This window comes from Acanthisitta chloris, unplaced genomic scaffold (assembly GCF_000695815.1).
Source record: "Acanthisitta chloris isolate BGI_N310 unplaced genomic scaffold, ASM69581v1 scaffold7895, whole genome shotgun sequence".
NCBI lineage: Eukaryota > Metazoa > Chordata > Aves > Passeriformes > Acanthisittidae > Acanthisitta > Acanthisitta chloris.
Genome location: NW_008673114.1, coordinates 87009 through 92927, shown reverse-complemented (window position 1 = coordinate 92927; position 5919 = coordinate 87009).

Genomic DNA, 5919 nt, shown 5'->3' with positions numbered 1-5919 from the left:
TGTGTCAGAGCCCTGTGAGACAATTGCTCTCCTGCACCAAGGGGATTTATTGCATTTAGTTCCTTTGGGTGCTTCTTGCAAAGCATCCTTTGTACTGTCTGGGAAAGAGGCATGAACAGAGCACACTGTGATTCAGCAGAGGAGAAATGCCCTTTGACAATCAAAAAGCAGCCTGAAGATACTGGGAGGGGTCAAGATCCTTACAGCTTGCCAAGAGAAATTGCCATGATGTTGGCCTAAGCGTGTTGGACACAGTGAGATTTCTCCCAGGAGTCATCTCTCCCCTTCCTGACTTTTAACAAGGACAAAGGCTAATTCTTAATCTCCCAGTGTGACAGAGACAGTCTTGGGGTAGACACTCCTCCTCTCTCTCCAAAGACCGGCTCCGATGAGGTGCAGAGACCCTTTGATGACTTGACAAATGCCTTTCAGCACCATCCAAGTGCATTTCTCAGTTAGACCTTTCTCCGTCTGCGTGGGGAGGAAAGCCAATCTCCTTCTTTACAAAGTGGCTCTGTGTTGTCCCTTTGGCATCTGGATACACAACTTGTTACTAATCAGTTTGAAGGACTCTGTTCTTAAAAAAAAAAAATAGATCCTTTAAACAAGCAGAATAAGGAGACAGTGAGACCCGAGTGAGTTGCCAACATATTCAGATGGGTGGGATGCCCATTGTGTTTTCTCCATCCCTACTCACAAAGAGTTGGAAAATAGGGTTGCCTGCCTTTAATAAATACAGCCAGCAAAGAAAGGGGCTGAGGAAGGAAGGGGTATCACCAGGGTTGTGATCAAATAAAAGAAAAAACGTGTTTTTATAAACTTCGTTTAAAAATTTGGAGCAACACATTAATATGAATGCACTTAATGCTGGTCTTTGAAAGGCTTCAGCTGATTCACAGCGACCAAGAGTGGAAACTGGTGTTTCAAACTGGATCAAGGTGGTATTTTACATCTCAAATAAATGTGCAGCTTCCATATGTCTTCTGGAGCTTTTCTAGTGTCCTCTCTCACTGTCACATCTCAGACCCTGAAGCACCGTGTGGATATGCGTGTGTGAGGGAGTGTGTGCCTGATCACTGTCACATCTCAGACCCTGAAGCAGCGTGTGGATATGTGTGTGTGAGGGAGTGTGTGCCTGTGTGCATAGGAGTGTTTGCATGTGGATTTATTTACAGATATCATTTCCTAGCCAAGGTCTAGGAAACAGAGTGCCAGCTTGGGGCTGAGCCAATATTGTTGTGTTCTGGGAAAATCACACAACGAGAGCTCCTATTTGGGTTATGATAAGAGTTCAATTTAATCTCAGCAGAAGCCAAGTCATCTCAAATTAAAGCTTAATGCAGACTGTAATAGCAATGAAGCTACAGTGTGTAGGTTTCAAAGAACATGAGCTAATGTCTAGAAAATATGAGTGGAGGAAGGACCTTGGATTTTGTTTCTGGTCCAGCCACAGCTTCCATTCTGGTCTCAGACAAATAATTTCAGGCAATATTTGCTATCCTGACAAAAAAAAAGAAGCAATGTTCCAGTAAGAGCTGGTAAAAAATCTCCAAAGCCAGGATGGTTGCAGAACTTCAGAGTATTCTGGCATCAGACTGTAACATGAACCTAAATATGGATGTAGAAGACCAACACCCAAGTTGTATTTTTCTTCCCCTGAGGTAAGATTTTTAAGGACATTGGACAGAATTAGGAACTCAAATCTCAACATTATTTTCTGGGAACTTCTCCCAACTCACTCATGTTTCTGAAAACCTTGTCTATGATATGCCATTGACTCAGTTCTCCTCTTTCTGCCTGTGACAGGACTTCTATGCTGAAACAGGGGGATGTGTGTGGAAATAAATTGCCTATATTTTTGCAGCAAGCACTCTCTGAATATTTTAATACTAAAACTGAAAAAGCAACATTTTATTGCCATACAAAGTTGCTGTGAAGTTTAATTACTTCAGACCCACATAGACTCTGAGTTATAGTTTTCATACCATATTTATTGCCATTATTTTATTGACATGATTACACAGGGTGATGTTATAGCCAATATTTTTAGCTTAGTATTAATTTCTTTTGTTTTGAGAGTTTAAACATGGTCGTTGCTGCACTATAGGTCCCCAGGGTGTTTTTAAAATTTAAAAAAGGCAGGCCATAGCAATATCTACATCATACAATATAATGTGTAACTAATTAAAAGGATACTCTGGTGTCCCACTTGGTCTGGTATCTTTTTCTTTGTACACATCTAATTTTCTAGTTACAGAATATCCTAGCTATAATTTTTCTTTATCATTAATCAAAAAGTGTTGTGTGTAGTGACTGTAGACAAATTGCCCCAATGTTATTTGTTGAATGTTGTATCAACACCTTCTTTGAAAGCCATTATCAAGGGTAAAAAAAAGGTGAAACAATAAAATGTTTAAAGAAGTATGTAGCTCATTTATTCCAATTTCCTCATTCAAGCTGGAAGGATAGAAAAGAAATAAACACCATATATTTGAGTATTTAAGATGCCTGAGTTTCTCTGCTAACACTGTGGTCTGGTATTTGTGCTTTCTTAGAGCTTTTTTTGATTTTTTTAATAACTCTCTCACTTCCATAATGTTACAAGTGCTTCAGAGGAGATGAAGGTACTACTTATGTAGTTTTGCTATTTTTAATGCAATTTTGACTCCCTTGTACACTTAATGCTTGCACTGCTCTGATCTCACCAATGGTTTGCAGTAAAACACGTTGCATAAACAGCTCTACCTCTTCCTTCATAACTGTTCCTCTTCGCATTCTTGAGAATTATTGCTCAAGCTCTCATCCTTGTCACAAATTTGCCTTTTTGCCTGAGTCAAGTGGAATTAACTCCTGACCTTTTTCTACTCCTAGAAGATAGACCAAGTAGTAAGGGTTTTACAAACATACATGCTCTTCAGTGAACTCCTGACCTTTGCAAACTCATAGTAGATCCAGTAGCAAGGGACTAACTAACAGGCACATGCTTGAGAAACTGCTAGAGCTGCATATTTGTCATCCAACAACTAGTAATGGCCCACGTATGTACTGTTAGTGTGAATAAGATGAACACATCGAGGGGTGAGTTATCTTGCACTCACGGGTGGTGAGGATACATCTACCAGATAAGTCGATGAGCAGAAGAAACTTTTACCCCATGAACTAGAGCTTAGTGTGACAACTGAAGGCTGAGAACCCCTGCTACTTGAAAACCATTGGACTCCAGCTGCTTAGTGAGAATTCACAAAACACTATGGCTGGGGTGTTCTGAGATATTCTCTCTGAAAGTGTAAGAAATGCCTTAGGACAGAGCTGAGAGTCAGTGATATGACCTAAGAGCAAATGTCCACCTTTTTCTGTCAGTGAAGTGATTTGAAAGCAAGAGGTGTAGTTTATTAGGACACCAACTGAAAGGTAAACCTTCTGATTTATTTTGGGGCAAATGAAATTCCAGAAGAGAGAAAGAATACAAAAAAAAAAAAAAAAAAGACAGAAAAAAAGATAAAATCTGTTTATTCTATAGCAAAGGGGAAATAGGCTTTAAAAGAATCAGCATTAGTCACACAGTTTTTGGAAAAAGATTTATGAAGGAGTATGGGCAATGCATACTATAGTAGCAGTAAATATTATCTCCTTAATAAAAATATCAAAAATAATCAAAAGTCAACCCTCCTGTCCCATGTAAAAAACGATTGTATGTGTATTGAGAGGGGACAAGCAACCCAATGCCAAAATCAAAAGCCAAACCCTTCATCTCTAAGGTTTTCAAAATCCTCCTGGGTTAGGCTAAAATAGAGTTAATTTTAGTAGCCGGTTCAGTGCTGTAGTTTTGGATATAATATGAAAATAATGTTGACACCACACTGATGTTTTGGTTGTTGCTAAGCTCTGCTCACCCTAAGTAAAGGACTTTTCAGTGTCTCATGCTCCACCAGTAAGGAGGTGCACAAGAAGCCCAGAGGGAGCATGGCCAGGACAGATGACCTGAATTGGCCAAAGGGATGTTCCACACCATGGAACACCATGCCCAGTATATAAACTGGGAGGAGTTAGCTGGAAGGGAAGGCTGATTGCAGCTTGGGGACTGGTTTAGCATCAGCCTGTGGTGCATCACTTGTCTTTGTTGGGTTTTATCTCCTTCTCTCCCTCTCCTTTTTATGTTACAACAAGAAGAATAACTATCACTTTCTCTTCTTCTTCTTTGTCCTATTATTATTATTATTGTTTTAGTTGTTGTTATTGTTACTGTTAAAACTATTAAACTACTCTTAACTCTGGAGTTTTATTTTATTTCCTGATTCTCCTCCTCCATCCCATCAGCAGGTGTAGGGGAAGGAGGATTAAAAGAAGGGCTGCACTGTATTTAGTTGCCAACTTGGGTTAAACCATGACAAAAATGTTTATTATAAATTTTATCATCTGGAGACAGCTTCTATCTGGGCCCATCCAAGAACTTCAATAACACCACATGAATGTGTGTGATGGGAGGTAAGCAGTGATCTCATAACCCTGGTGAGCTGCCTGCTGTCAACAACAAAGTCTGCAGTTCTGAAGATACAAATTCCAGTTGGGACATTCTACTGTTCTGGGTCACACAAACAAAGCTGTTCCTGACACTTCATCCTCTCATCCTCATCCAAACTTCAGATCATGTATTCACTTTGGTGTGAAAATCACATGTAATTCTTAGGCAGGGCCAAGGTGTCAAGAATGATTTCACTCCTTGGAACTTCCCAGGAAATGAGATCTGCACAGTGGCATTAGCAGAAATGGTGACTCAGTCTGGGAGGCAGATTCCTACTCTTTCTCTGCTGTTCATGTTGGGGGAAATGGGTGTTTCTTTGTACTCATCAGGGCAAAAGATATATCTTACTGTCACCAGCAGCCATTTGAAATGCTGTGTATTGCTATTACACAATGAATGTGTATTCACACTGATCAGTGCACCTAATCAGTGGCCACGTGTCATATGAGACACAGATAAATAAGGTATTTTTTGAACCTTCTTGCTCATCATCCAAGAACATACCAGAGAAGAATCACTGTTGCCACAATTCTGCCATCCCTATAACCCTCATCACCAACTTCCCAGAAGTAAACCAGATTTATAAATGCTTTCCTGCTTCTGACAAGACTTCTTTGATAAGTCTACAACTCTCCTTTGTTTCCAGTTTATTTCTTCCTGTAACAAGCCTCTCCCCACCCTGGTATGGAAGTGGTGATTTGATAGTATGTGGGTATCCTGATACAGCTCGAGGGGAATGAGAGGGAAATTACTATACTTCTCCCATCCTGATAAGAGAACAAATGGGAAGTTTGATGACTTTTGCTGTTTCAGAGGTCAGTGAGTGACACTGTCTGTTTCCAGTACAATGACTCAGTCATTTTCTATCCTCTTCTTTTGTCGTTATGAGGAACAAAGCACGGAAAACCATAAATCCAAGATACTCCCCACAGTTTAACTTTCTGTAGGATTGTGATTAGATGGGAGAAACTAAGGGTAGAGTCGCCTTCTTTATAACAAAAGTGTCAAATCTTTCTAGACAACTAATTGATCTGGAAATCCCATGATTCTACATAAACTGACCAGTTCTGTGAGCAGGAGGAACCAGAGAGCTGCAGAAAATGTAAAATTCTCCAACTTGTTTCTTAGTCTATTTAGCCAATCTTTGGATTAAGTGTCATGGTCCTTTTGGCCACATTTAGGTCTGAATGGAAGAGGAGCCTTTGACATGGAATTGGTTTTTACATGAAAAAGCATTAAAGAAATGTTTATATTATGATACATTTGATTTTTGTCACAATATACTCATAAACACTGCAAGTTTGCTATTAAATAAGACATTTTATAGCAAAATCAGGATTTTAGTCAAAGGTGCTAGAATGAAGAAGCTGGGCAAGTGAGATCCAGAGAGAAACCTG